This window comes from Athene noctua, chromosome 1, assembly GCF_965140245.1.
Source record: "Athene noctua chromosome 1, bAthNoc1.hap1.1, whole genome shotgun sequence".
Lineage (NCBI taxonomy): Eukaryota > Metazoa > Chordata > Aves > Strigiformes > Strigidae > Athene > Athene noctua.
Genome location: NC_134037.1, coordinates 232805361 through 232820602, shown reverse-complemented (window position 1 = coordinate 232820602; position 15242 = coordinate 232805361). Strand labels below are relative to the sequence as shown.

Here is a 15242-nt window from a genome sequence, read left to right as displayed (position 1 = left end):
TCAGGTACTTTGGATGGTCTGTTGTAGGCCTCTTTTCCATTCTTTTAAATCTTTAGAAGAGCAACGATTAGCATTTCTCATCTCAAAATGCAGAAACATGCAGTTGTTTCAGCCTGAAATATATATCTGTATATAGGAATCAATCAGGCTTGTATTTTTGGTAGCTAGAATACAAAAATTACCAATCTCATTTAGTCTAGAGTTCAAGACTAGTTTGTTCAAGGGAAGAAAGATGTCTGAAAGGATAAAAATGAGAAGTAAAGGGCTCTCCCTTTCTTGGAAAAGATGTACTGTGACCTTGATGTAAGGAAACAAATTTAAAACCAAGTTATACCTAACAGCATGTTTCAGATTGATCTTCCAGAAACTGTTTTGTTGTTCACCTGTTTACATGAGGAAAACGCCAATGGACAAAGTTCTCATAAATGCTTTTTTTCCTTAAATTTTACATTGGATCTTTGTTTCTTCTACTAAACTACTTCATGGAGTAAGACCAAGTAATCTACCCCTGAAACTTCAATAGGTGATTTCATACTATGCAGTGTACTGATAGGTGCTCTGGAGTGTGTTTCCAGTGAATAGGATCTTTCCCTGTTGATGAGAGAGGATTTCTCAGAGTTAGCCTTACCTTGATATTACGGAGGCCCTAGGCAGATTCCTGTTTGAAAGGAGCCTGCGATAAGCTGGGTCATGTGGCTTCATCTGGGTTGATTTGCTCTGTAGGCTTCAACTCATCACCTGAAATTAAGCCTATAACACTGTATGTGGTGGTGTAGTTATGAATTGTAAGCATCAAGTATTAGCAATGTGGACAGTTTCTGAGATTGAAAGTGTTGCAAGTTATCTGGTAAAAAAGAACCTTTATTCAGAAAGGAGTCATAAGAAGAAATGTACTTTTAATTACACTGTCCTTCTGTGATAGTTTCTTAGCCAGCAAGTACAGAACACTAAAAAATTACATTGAACATGTTCTGTTCATTACATTCTCTTCTTTTACTTTTGTCTTGTATACTCTACCTTACAGGAAGAGGAGAGTATAAATGTCATCATTCTGGAGACATCTGTTGGACAAGTACATTTATGTGTGTGGTGGTCAGTTACTCTTTTCCAAACAGAATGACCTTTCACAAAAACGTGCATGTGGGATGAAAAGACAACCTGACTCTCTAATCTTTGAATGTTGATCTGAAATAATCAAAAAGGCAGTGTTTTGTCAAATTGAAAGGTATAGGAACACATCTTGGTCTCAGGTTGTTGAGAATTCATGAAATTCCACTGAAAGACAATTAATGTTGTTTCTGTGAAGTAGTCCTGTTATTCAGAGCAAAATGTCTTACCTTGGATTGAGATACCACCACCGTATTCAGTGTCCTCAGAGGAACTAAGAAGCAGAGTATCTTTTTGCATGCCCAAGCAGTTTCTCTGGAAGAAAGTTGCTAATTTTTCTGTTTTAATTACTGTCGGATATCAGATTCTGTCCTTGATGGCTTTATCGGTCACCTGTTTAAAAAAAGGACATTTTTGTGTCTGCTACTCTTAAGTGTAAAAATTAATAGATGCATTTTAAAAACTATATTATTTTTGTGGTTTTAATGACAAAACCTAGCTTTTTTCTCAGTTTCTCCTTGCAGTATTTGGAGCACAATGAAAGAAAATTTCTCTAAGGAAGGGGAAGCATATAATTGGAGGACATGTGAGATACCTAGCCATATAAAGCTATTTTGTTTAAGTGTGTGCTCTAAATGGGAGTATGAAGGAACACCACCAAAATTGCTCCGAAGTGAATTAAGTGAAATTGCATCAAACCTAATGAGTAATATACTTTTTTATTAACTATTGGATCATACTCTGCCTGGCATCTTGAGAGCAATGAAGAGCACCGTGGGTAAAATGATAGTGCCTCATCTGAGGCACACAGCTTAACTACTACCCTATGTGCAAATACCAGACACTGTTGCTGTTGTGCGAAAGGTTTTGCAATGGATAATAACCAGTAAACGCATACATGAGCGGCTATGCATATAACTATGTTTTAAGTCCAGTGACTTCTAGTTCTGTTTTTTTGCATGTTGGCTCCATGCTACTGTTAAAACTTCACAGGAGTCTTAATAGCTTTCAGGACTTGTGACGAAGAAAATTTCAGCGCTCTTGTGCTTTACATTTTATTGTTCAAGTAATGACAGCTCCTAGGACATCTAGGTTTTCAGGAAAAAAGAGGAATGTTCTAGAAATCCAGAAACCTGATCCAGGAGCTTGGGTAGGTTCTTAGCTTTCACAGCAATCATAACGTGCCTAGGTTAAGACAGAGGTTGTCACAAGAGCATTAAACTGCTGTTGGTGCTTGATCGATCTCATTTTGCATAGAGTAAAAGACTTGCGATTGGAGTAAGGCCTTTACCAGAGGAGTTGGGGCTGGGGTTAGGAAGTCATTGGTGAGGGAAGTATTCAGGTAAGTATGTTTGTTGTTTCTTAAAGAGATTATGGGGAGACGTTCACTGCATTGCAACAAACAGATGCCATTTTTAATTGACTTGAGAGAAAGTGAACAGAGGAGAGATTTGGATTTTTTTCCAAGAAATGAGCACTTAAATTCCTTCCCCTCCCATCTACTTTTGAGCAAACTGAGAGAACTTTCTGGACAAAACATCTTATAATTGATCTCATCTATTGGTAGATGTCTTAAAAGTCTTGAAAGTTCACAGCTCAACACTTCAGTGTTTTGGGGATTTTTTTTTTTTGGGCATCAGAGCATGAAAAAACTGCATGTCTAGTACTCATCTCTTGTCATCCTCCCCTACTGCAGTGACTATGTGTATGTCTCTGTGTGGCAGAAAATGAGGGAATGCAGATCATTATTCAAGAAGTTACCAACTAGCACTTTTCCTTCCCCTCCAGTCTTTCTGCCTCCCTATCCTGGAAGTATGGAGTCCCTGCCTCAGCCTACGGCTTCATTCTTTTTCCAGCTGCCCACAAAAGTAAAGAACCAGTGTGAGAGTTTGAAGAAAGAATCCGCTCAGAGGACTGAGTCTCAAGCAAAAGCTCCAGGTTGCAGACTCAGAAAGAAACTTCCTTTGGGGAAGGATCTGCTTTTTCCTTGGGCAGAGTTCTTGAAGCAAACAACAGGGTTGCAGGTAGGTAGGGCCCCTTTGAACTGCCATCCACTCAGCTGTGAAGGATGGACTTTATGCTGTTTCTTTATGCTTTTTTTGTTGATGTTGTCTTCCACTTCTTTAGGTTGAGAGAGAGAAAGAGTGTGAGCAGTTTAAAGAAAAAAATGTGGGGGAGAGAGAGAGGAGAAAAAAAATATCCTGGGCACTTAGAAAGAATGTCTTTTATGCTTCTGTGTAAGCTTCCTGTCCATGGGTCCTATTTGTACTTCAGTTCTTTGAAGCACTAATGACATTCTTTGTCTGACCCTTTTCTAGACAGGAAACCAATTCCAGAGCAGAAACTGGTGGCTGGGGCCAAGATAAGGCCAGTGATTGTATATGGCCCATAGCCACAGAATTTTCATCTCCTCTCTGTCTCTTTACACTAGTGATAGGTTTGAATGCACAGTAAGGTGGAGGCCACCAAATGGGTTTGAAATACAACTTGATTCCCAGCACTGATAAAGTTCCCTGTTCTAAACGTGTGAATACATTCTTCCTTCAGAGGAGCCTGTGGCTGCTGGGTTTAAGTTCTGTTTCTTTGTCCATATGAAGGAAATAAGAGTGGAACATCCTGATTAAGGGGATGTGCTGCTAACCCACATGATCGGCAGTCCCTCAGGCCCACAGAAGGGGAATCGGTAGAATCAAGTTCAGGTAAATTCTGCCTTTCTTGCTTCATGCTGTGCAGAGCAACAGCCTCTTCCTTGCAAACATCAGTAGCCCACAGTCAGACCTTTCTTTCTCCAGCTATGTCATTGCTGGCACAGGAATTTTATTCTAAATTTCCTTTTGATTTTTAGCGAAAGGAATCACTTGAAAACTGGCAATGAAATTCTAAGGAGATTTTACCAGTTCCTCTTTCATGCTGAGTTGAAGTCATTTGGAACTATGTTACGTGGGTTTTTGCTTTGGTGCATCTTGTGACTCTTCTCTCCCTCTTCATTCCCTCCAAATTGCTTCAGGACACCTTCTAACCTTTATACTGCATCACAAGCCTTCAGCAGAAGATCTTGAGAGCCATTTATGTTGCTGGAAGATGACTGGGTTTGGATCTTGGCCTTCCTTAAGCAGGATCTCCTGACAAAAATGGGATTGGGAAAGAAATGACTCCTTTTTCCATCACACAGAGCCACTCTAGAAATGGAGGCCTAGGCAGAAAATTACTTCTAATGCATCATTCTTTAGGAAAATTGTTTGGCCTCCCATGGTCCTTTTGTTACAATGTCATAAAGATGTCATTTTGATAAAACCTAAACCTGGCATCTTCCTATCTGAAGATCAAGTCAATAAACCCAAGTTTAAGAGTTTACAGCTCTAATAATGTGATCGGATCTTGCTGTCCCCTGCATAGGAGATGCCATGTGAATCTGTGAAATAGGGTTCTGTAGTGGTTCAGACTGTTACATTTGTAAAGCCTTTTCTACTTACAGTCCATTTAAATGATTAGAAATAATAAAGCTTCTTGTGAAAATGGTATTTAATTAGGCTCCTACCTCTCCAAGTTTACTTAAAAATAAATTTGAGCCAAAAATGTCACAATGGCAATATGGGAAGTACTGCATTTTTTGAGGTTTCCTGTGGTTTTGTGTCAAGAAAAGATACGTTGGAAGTGTTGAGCTATGAAAGTGGGAAAACATAGATGTTTCTCTAAGAGTGAAAAGTTATTTGGTAGAAAGCTTTTAATTGTTTTTTCCCTAAGGGATTCTATAGTCTAATTAAATGTCTTGCAAGATCTCGAATAAAAACCTTATGTTTGGCAGTACTGAACAACACACACACATGCCCTTGTACTTTTATTCTTTTTCACTATAGGAAATTAGATTTGAAGAACAGGACTTACTTTTAATGTTCAGATTAGGAAAGGGAAAAGCTTTGTTCTGAAGCTGAGTGTATGAGAAGGGGTGGCAGGAGGGTGAACCGGACCCTCTGGCAGTATGTAAAGAGCACTTTTATTTTCCTGTTCTCTGCTTCTGGCAGTTGGAGTAAACTAGTCAGATGCTTGTGTTTGAATCCAATTAATTTCTTAAATCAGTTACCACAAAGCATTGTTTTTTAACTAATGCCTAGATCTTTCATTAAATTCACCAGCATATATAAATTGTTGAACAGTCTTAATGTAGCCCTGGGGCTACTGCTTCATGGCCTTTGTGACTTCTTACTATGCTGGAATGCATTTCAGTCTTAGTACATTCTAAAAATAATTTGTTCAGATGGTGCTGTTGAAGTACATACTTATGTAGTGAGCCATTTTCAGTGGACCTTCTGAAATTTGGCGATCTGTTGGATGGCTTTTAATATCCTTTTTTTGCTGTGCATATCAAACTTCATCTTGATGCTTCTGTGGTTATCAAGTAAAATGCTAAATTTATAACCTGTTATTTTTAGAAAACTGATAGTCAGATGCTAATGTTAAACTATGCAACCACCGTAACACTTGTGAACTTTGAAGTTTAAAGAGAAACCAATTTAATGTATCAAATTCAATACGTTTTCTTTCTAATATATAGAAATACTTATGTGATGACCTTAAAACTAAGTAGCTGTTATAGGTATAGACATGAATTGTGTGCTGAGCAGGAGTAATATTGAGGTTACAAGATGAAGATCTGTGAGTCTTGGAAATAAATACTAACATCTCAGATTCATGCTAGCAGTGCTTTTTGTTGAAAATACCTGTTTTTCTAACTTCTAGTCTATTTAGGGTTTGATATCTTTTGTGCCTTCCTTAATAGGTATACTTGCATCAGCCCCAGTTTTTGGTCAGTTTGTTCTGTAGTATAAGGTGAATTTAAGATTATCAAATACTTATGCACACTGAATACTTATTACAGTAGAGTAATAGGGGCACTGAGAACTGTTTCTAATGTTGTCTCAGTTGTTGAAATTACTCCCTCTCAGTCACAACTGGGAAAACCCAAACCAAAAAACCTGTGGTTGTTCAACAGTCAGTATTTTGATACTTCTTGTCTCTCGGCATTGTGTTAGCATATTACTATCATGCTCTGAGTTTTGCAGCTGCAATCCTGGGTTCTTGATATATCTTTAGAGCAATAACTCCTGCCTTTGTGTTATTAAATAATAAAGATGTCCAAAACAATTTTCTTCTTGTTTATATTGTACTTAATATAATTGTATGAGTATTGAATGACTGCTTCTGACTCCAGAATGCCAGGAGACATGAAAAAACACCATACAATTTCAGAGGTTTTTAATCCCCAGTACTAACAGAATTTCACAAAATTTCACAGAATAGACTCGTGTTCCTATTTCTCTTCTTTCTATTCCCTTTAAGATTCCTTGAGCATTTGAGCTACCTTAACTCACTTTAGGTAATCCTTCACATCATCTTGACCAGATGCCAGCAGGTCCTAATTGTTTCATAGCCAGTCAGTAATATCCTGGCTATTGACAGCTCCTTTTTTCCTGTCCCAGAAGAGCTATCTTTAAATTGAAAGATTTGCTTTCTTCTTTCCACCTTCTATCCACCCTCTCTGGCTTATGTTGCAACTCTTTCTCTGTTATGGGATGCTTTGAGTGAGGACATATTCTGCAAAGATCAGGAAATGTGTGGGAAAATCTTGCTAATGTTGCTACTTCAGCCAGACCTGAACCTGTCATTTGTGTGAAAGATGCTTTGTCAGTTTAGCATAGTTTAAGGAAGGGAGATGTATCAAAAAATGTTCTTTTTGTAAACCAGAAAATTATGTTCATTTTATAAATGAGAAAATGTGAAAAAGAGTGTAGGTTCTGGTGTGTTTATATTCCCTTGCTTTAAGTGAGGGAGATGGGTAACTAACTAGCAGTTTCTGTGAACTTCTGAAAGCCAGACTGGTTCCATCAGCAGTAAGTTGGATTTAATTTCTCCAGTCCTGTTTGCAGATCATGGGGATTTGCACAGGTAGCAGTGACAAAAATCCTTTTTCAACTCATCTATTGAGGAATGTAGATTGATACCTTGGTTTTCCAGACCTCTGTTATTGGTCCCTGAAAGAATAAAGATTTAGCTGTTGGTTTAGAAAAGTGATATTAATTGAAAACTGGGAAAAAAGCATTCTCTGAAAGCAATGGTAACAAACGGTTGAACCCTTCCAGTTTTGTTTCTTGCATGGAGTTTATGAAGAATTGGCGGCTGCACAGCTCCTAAGCCAGGTCCATAAGTTGATATCAGCAACATGAGGTGAGTTGGTGGGTTGTTTCAGGAGTTGTTGGGTTTTGCCACTTAAGCTGGATTGTCTAAATGGCATGGAAGGTATGATGAATTAACTATTCAAACAATGGTTTTGAAGACCATATTAAGTTTGTGTTTCTTTTATTGATGACAGTGATGCTTCCCTGATCACTTGCTATTTTTTTTTTTTTAAATATGAAACTGCTCTTCTAATAAACTGTCTTAGATGACTTCATTTCCTTGATCCACTCACACATGGGTGGCTTTCCTTTTTCTCTCTCCCTAGTGAAAACTGATGTTTCTTGCTTTTTCTATGTACTGATGAAGTGGAGGTCAGGAAAATGCAAGTTTTTAGATTTCTTCACTTACTGTTCTGTAACAGAAGTCTGTCTTGCACAAATGGGTATCACTTTGATGAGGGCAAAATAATTTTATTTATTCTCATGGATGATTGTAAGAGATTGCAGGGGCACACAGCTTGGGGTGGTTTTTGTGTTAGTAACTACTTCAACAATTTCAACCTTACCAGTACCTGACCCCCTCTTGCCAAATTCAGATAAAGATATCATCTGTAATTCTGAAGTAAAGAGCATTTGAATAAATAATAAAACTTTTATGATTATAAATACATTTAAAGTGATCATAATTGACTTTTGAAGGTTAAAATGTGTTTTAGATAGATTTTCCTCACATCTTGGCTTTCTATCAACTTGAACTGAGGCTTATTCGTAGGATGGAGTTACCTCATTTAGAGGCCACATTAAAATCACAGTAATATTAATGCGGAAATGTTGTCAACAAATGCCGCTTAGAAAAGTCACTCTTCAGAAATAAATATCACTTTAAGTGATCTTTAGAATTATTGGCATGGCATATAGAAAAATCAACTGTTTTTCTCTTTGTAGCTTTTCTGGTGAAAAATGAAAAGACTCGTCAAACGACACTGCAGAGAAGCTGCAGGTTAAATGGTAGATCAGCATATATTTTCGTAGTTTTAATACTAGTAAAAATGATGGAATTTTCTGCAGCTTATGCTGGGTTTTTTTTGTATGTTACCTTGATGAAAATTGGTTTAACTGCCTAGACAGCATTAGCTTGCAAACTTTTTGCTTCTTATTGATATGAAACCTTTGTTAAAAACACAAGCTAAAATATACTGTTCTGTATATATCTGCATGGGGCTACAGGAAGAACAGAAAGACTGTTTGGACATGTCATTTTGCAGAAAGTACTGACAAATAACAGTTCTTAGCTATTTTTCCAAAGCTTGGTTCCCTATGGATAGGGGAAGGCTTAAGGAATCTGTCAGGAAATCTCAGCTTCTTAAGGTAGAAGTTTAATTCGGTTCTCATTTGTTAGTTGTCCCACAGTTGTATATCGTGGCATTTACTGGTGAGGGAGGGTATTATGTAAGGCTAGAAAATACTGTTTAATGTGGAGTATAAGTGAAATAACATGTGAATGTGAAAAATGAATCTCTGAGAAACAGTGGAAATTACCTCAAACACATATAAGTCATGACTTGGGAAAGCATCCTTATATGTTCAAGTGTTTCAGGAGAATTTTCACACACCTGCTGCTGGCTTGTGTTTAGAATTTTCAAGAATAGTAAAATTTGAAATGCTTTCTAAAATGTCTTCCTGATCTCTGGTAGTACTTTGCATTTGATGAGAAAGGATGAAAAATTAATTTGCAAAATCTTTATGTATAAACAATGGAGGGATGAAATCAGACTGAAGTATGTAAGAGCAAATGAGGAACAGCTGACTTCAGCACAGTTGCTGTGTACAGATGGGATGTTCCTAGGTGACTTCAGGACTGCAGAGAAGTTGAGTCAGACACTGGAACAGCACAGGAATTGGAAAACAAGCAGTCAGCTAATCTAGAAACTCTCCCTTAACAGGCAGTAGTCTTGACAGAAAATTACTTGCAGGAGCTAAGCTTCCCCCCCCCCCCCCCATAAGCAATGACACTAGTAAAGTCCTATAGATTTGTAGCTTCTGTGGTTAGGTTCTCTGGTTTCTAGTTCAAGCTCTGATTTGAAACTTTATTATGCCTTGGCACTGGTTATGTTTATCACCTTGTGTCTAAAACAGTTGAGTTAATGCTGCAGGGTTTTTTTAAGGGGAAAGTAGGGACAAGTTAGAAGGGCTTCTGGACTTCTCCATTTATTTTTATGTAACTTTTTAAGACATTGTATATCTTTGGAAGCTGTAACTCTGTTGGAACTGGTTGAAATTAGAAATAGGTTAAAAATTGGTAGGGACATGAGAATAGGGACATTCACAGAAAGAACTTATATTAGTTCCTTTTCTAATAAACTAAGAGTAGTTGTAAAAATTGGAATGTGTTATAACAAACTTTCTAGCTTTCATATGTTAATATCTTCAGTTTTACCTCTGTTAGCAGCCTAGAAACAGCTATTATTTTTCATACATTGCTTAGTTGATCTCTGAACTTTTTAAAACAGTATTTACAAAGCACCTGATGAAATTCTTTTCTCTGAGTATTTTAGGGAAAAATAATGCTTTCTTATGTATTATGCTGAGAAGTGTTCAAAGAAGTAATTTCTGTATTGACATTCTTGTTCTCTTTATACTTGTACAGGTGATAGCTTTTAAGTATTTGTTCCCTTGTATTAATGCTAAATTTCATAGAAGTATTTTTAGCTCTTCTTCCCTGCACTTGCATCTGCTTTGGAGACTTCTCCTATCTACACTAGTGAGGTTTCTGTAATACTTTTTAACTAGCTCAGAACTGTTTTAATAAAGCAGTTTTGCAAATTAAAAAGATGAACTGTTTCAGAGAATGTTTAAGAAAAATCGGGGAAACTTGTCCCTGTCTCAGTCCTCACATTGTTTTCCAAAAATACATATTACTTGGAAGACTAGTATCTCCAGGGCTAGTAGTCAAAGCAGTGCTTCCAGTGTGGCAGTACTTCAGCTGCCTTGTGTTTTGCTTGTCTTTTCAGGTAATCTTAACACTCAAATTCCTGTTTGTAGTTAAATTTAAGTTACTGTTTCAGATTAATTTTCTGCCACCTTCAAAGATTTTTTTTTTTTGTAATTGTAATCTTGATGGCAATATAATAATAATACAAAGGGATATGCACCTTGCCCATTCCTTACTACTTAGCAAGGTAAACATTTTTCTGAGGGCTTTAATGCCATGTATGAATGGATGAGATAAATCTAGGATCTTCACTTGCCTTTACACTTAGGCAGTGACTGTTTTATATTGCCACATTTTGTCACTCTGAACTACCATCTGTTTCACGCCCCTCTTGGAGTGCCTACTGTTTCAAAATCCAGCTTGGTCTGTGATGCAGTGTACTTTATAAAGAAAGTCTCTGCCTTTATGTGAATACTTAAGTATGTGCAAGATGTTACGACTTGACTAGCTGTTCGTATTTGTTTCTTTGCGGAGTGCAGAATTATAGATTGGAGATGGTTGAGAACCATGTTGTGTAAGGCCTTAGTTCAGTGAATAGTCTTAGTAGCTTGATTGCCATGTGATGTTCAGTTATTCTCAGGACACCGCTTGGAAAATTTACATGGACTGCACTGGAGTAAATCATGTAGCGACTGGCTTTCTGCAAGGCAGGTGTTCGTGTTGCTTGAAGGAACTTTTTTCTGCTCTCACTAAAAGTAAATACAATAAAACTGCCAGAGTCCCATATTTCTTTCCCTTTTATTTGCTCCTGTGTTTCCTTTTTAATTTCTGGCACAATGAAGAGATTTTTATTTACTTAGCAAACTCCCCCCACCCATTGGAGAATCCTTGCAGGTTAGATAAACCTGGAAGAGTCATTGCTCTCAATATGACCATAACTTAATCTATGAAGTACACTAGTCTTGATACATTAAAAAAAAAAGCCTTGTCCAGTATCAAAATACGGGAATCTACCTTTTAACCTAGAATCCTAGTGACAGTAATGTACTGTGAATACTGTTTCGACATCCCCCCTCAAATCTAAACTTGAATTTAGCCTGTATAAAATAATTCAGCCTATAATTTTTTTCCCTCAATGCCAGGAAGGAGACTTTGCTTATTAAATGAGACGTGGATGGAATTTCAGTTCAAACATTAATTAATATGGTTTATAAGGCAAGGGTTTTTATCTACACCTTCAAGGAGCTTGAATTTCCTCATTTACACCCAAAGTTGAGAATTGTTCCCTCAAAATTCTGTCTTTAAGCATAGGCTGTTACAGAAGCATTTCATTAAGACAAATCCCACTAAGGTGGAGTTTTGAGACCTATAGTGTAAAGTACAATATAATATATTAAATATAATATACATTAAACAATATATTTAATTAAATATATTAAAATATGTTTCTTTTTAACATGACACAAAACCAATTATCTTCAAAGATGGGGAATTCTATGCTGTTTTTTTCTTCCGCACTGCTTGAGGTTTGTTAAAAAGGAATAATGCATACCTGTGAGTGGTGTGAGGCTTCTAGTTTGATTCTACTTTTAATAAGTCCTCTGCCTTTGTTGTCTAGTTACTGTCTTATTTAGCACACTGAACTTATTTTTTTGATTGGGTTTATAGTAGTGTCTTCCTCCTGTAAAGGTGGAAGGTAAGCCTTTAAAGGTGGTGTTTTTTTCTTCTACTGCGCTGTTAGTGACAGCTTCATGTGTGAGTTTGTGTTAACCTTTTGCTAAATTAAAGCATTCTTACAGGTAAGGGAACTAAATGCATTTTTTTAGTGGTCTATAAAAAAATCTTCTTGTAGAAGAAATCAAAATAGTGTCTTTTCAACCCATGAGTATTATCTGTGTGGGGTGTGCATATATATACACAAATAGGTATATATATCAGATTACAATGGGATCTGTAGTTGAATAACACTGCCGTTTATCTTTTTTCTTTTACAATGAAGATTTTTGGAGATGGTACTGTATATTATGTGACACTTATATTGCAGGGTGAAAGAAAAGTGGTAAATTAAGTTCTGATGTCTTAAAGCTATTTAAAGAGTGCTGCATAGCACTAGATGCTCATAGTGACCTTTTAAAATGAAAGCTGAAACCAAAATAAGCTCAAACTAAAGCAACTAACATGATTGCCTACAGAAGGCAGACTAAGAGAATGAGTTCTGAGCGGAATCCAGGGGAAACTACTCCTCTGGTTATAAGGAGGTTGAGTTAAGGATGCAGATAACTATTTTTAAAGTGAGGACAGCTAGTGAGAGAGGATATTGTTTTCTACAGCTTCAAAACCTTTAATCTTGCTATTTTAAGTGCTCAGTAAGTTAAAAACATGAATTTATATCGGCTCCTGCAGCTTGTAAGAGCATGTTGGAGAATCAGGTATATTTTTCTGTGCAAGTGAGATTATATGTCTGTATCTGTCTATATAAATAGATCTATAGATATGTCTATGTATTTCTATAGGTATAGTGTGTTGGTGCAGGATATCACTTTTTTAAACAGCTTTGGGGACTCAGAACTTTAGTTTCTTCCTTTTGACTTTGAAGTCCATCAAACCCAGCATCTACTAATTAAATAGTAAGGGCTTTAAAATAACTTTTCCCTAGCCTTTCAAAACAGTGTTGTTATACTACATTTATCTAGTTATTGAGGATTCTGCACTAATGTGTGTTTTGAGTGCTTTTGTCCCCACAGAGTGGTGATCAGACACTGCAGTGGTGGTGCTTCTCCGTCACCAGATAGGGCTGTAGAAGCTTTTTTTTTTTCCATCTGTTAGTCGTGCATGCTGCTTTTTTGACTTGACCTGAATGCTCTTGCCCTGTAAGGGCAGTGAGATTTAAATGCTGAGCAGAGACTGATTAACAAGGCATTAAGTCAGTTAATTCTTTCATTTTTAAATAAAGTATTAACATGGTTTTGGTGGTCACTGATTTGCATTTTAAGTAAAAGAGATGCCTTATGTAACCAGTATGGATTTTCAAACTATTTGTGGTGTTTGGTTATTGTTCTCGATTCTGAAGTGTGAAGTTCAAAGAGATAAGTTGCTGAATCTGCCTGCTCATGGTAGCTATTGCAGTGATGTACAGATGTTACTAACTTGTTTAAAGATGAAGGCTGTAAATGAATAGGAAGAGTGTGCAAGCCTGGTTCACAACAAGTATTTGTAAATGTGTTTTTTTAGAAGGGATTTCCTTGTGTGGCAAAACACCACCAGATTTACTTACCAAGTAGTGGCTTTGGCTGTTTTAAGGCTTAGTACCTGCGTGCTACCTTAGTGAAACTTGGAAATATGGTGGGCTAGGGCTTGAGGAAGGTGGGAATCATGTCTTCTAGAAATGGTGATGAAATAATGTGACCTGCAACAATTTTTCAGTACTTTCTAAACTTCAGATATGGTAGACTTCAATATTTCTCAGTCATAACCATAGCAGTATATAAGACCAAGATCAAAGGTCCCACTGGAGGGGAAAAAAGTTATTGAAATCCTTTTGCTTACGTTTGTGTTGTATTTACAAGAGCATCAACTCAAGATTTCTATTTTCGGGATATGCTTTTGAGTCCCAAGGCCATATATACAAATTTTTCGTGAAAAGGTACTTTATTCAATAACTCAAGAGGAGTCATTAATAAGGCTTTTTAATTTTTTATTTGGGAGGAAGGTGTAAGAACTCTGTATGACATTAACAAAGGACCTGTTGGTGTAGCGCAGCCTCCCTGAGAGGTGGCTACTGAATTTTCACGCAGATGTTGTGGTCCTTACGGATAGACATGTACTATCTAACAATGTTGCCAACTCATGGTATCTTACCTTTTAAAGATCTTTGTCTCAATTTATGCTCTGTGAGCTTATGTGCCCATGAAGGGCCTGTCAGTATTTCTGGTAGACTTAGTTGCCTGTGTTATTTGTCTTGCAAATTATGCTCTAAACACATGCTTATTTGACATCACTACTGCTTGGAAGGATGGCAGTGCATAGGGCAGTGCTTTTTCCCCAAATGCTGCGTTAAGCAATCCTGCTAGTGCTGTTAAGAGGGTCTGTTCTAACATCCCACCTGGAAATCTGGGGGCATATTAACGGCTTTTGAGTTATAGTAAACCTGTTTGTTACAGCATGTCAGAATAGGTGGTGTAGTTTGGGGCATGTGTAGGAAGAAGCAAGATACATGCTTCCAGGAGAGGCCATTCCTGGGAATTCTTAACAATTGTATAGTACAGTAAACACAAGTACTCCAGGTTTATCTTGGCACCTCCTCCAGCTGTGTATCTTTTGTGTGAAAAGCCATTATCCATGTTCCTGGAGGCCAGAATAGGATAGAGAAGTTTATTGCTTGCAGATGGTGCTTCCCCATGTAGAAATATCTGCTTGTACAGGTACATCTTACACAGCTTGGTTGTAACTGCTTAATTGTCCTAACACAAATCTAAGGCCAGAGTTCCTGTTTTCTACTAATCCTTTTTCTAGAGTTTATTTTGATGTTATGTAGACCAAATAAAAGCTTCTCTTAGCAGATTAGTTGTTACAACAAAGGAACCACAATTTACTGAATTAATTTGCTGAAGTCTTGTTGACTGCCTTTTAAAATAGGACTGAAAGTGTAAGTGAGAGTAGGAAATGGTCTTTGAGTCATAAAGCCTTAATTTTACTTCTGTCATACATGTACTTTGAAATAAGTACCACACTCGTGATTTTACACAGAAGGAGGATCTGCTCAAAGAGTAGTTAAAATAATGCTGATGTAAGTGTAACAGATACTTGGTGATATTAAGTTAGTAATAGAAACCTGAGTGGTGGCACAATAACAGTTTGACTAGGGGGGTTTAAATTCATGTTTCTCTGATCAGCAACATGGAAATTGATGGAATTCTCTTAATTCTTTCTGTAATACTTCCTTCTGAGAATTGTAGGCCATGTGTAACTGTTACATGTATCTAAAGACACCTTCTTGAAAGGCCTCTTTTCATGCCTTCATGTTACCTCTG

General features: G+C 37.1%; 1 protein-coding gene across 3 annotated transcripts in view; it reads left to right on the top strand.

The window, feature by feature from the left end:
* Positions 1-15242, top strand: part of TSC22D1 (TSC22 domain family member 1) — a 95933-nt gene that overhangs the window by 37048 nt on the left and 43643 nt on the right. Inside the window, exons 2-3 of one of the 3 annotated variants that reach the window (XR_012634097.1) lie at positions 2896-3131; positions 4115-6222. The exons of the other annotated variants lie outside the window; for them this stretch is intronic. The gene's annotated coding sequence lies outside the window, so the exon portion shown is untranslated. Of the gene's footprint in view, positions 1-2895; positions 3132-4114; positions 6223-15242 lie in introns of those variants that run through there. 3 annotated transcript variants of the gene reach the window in all.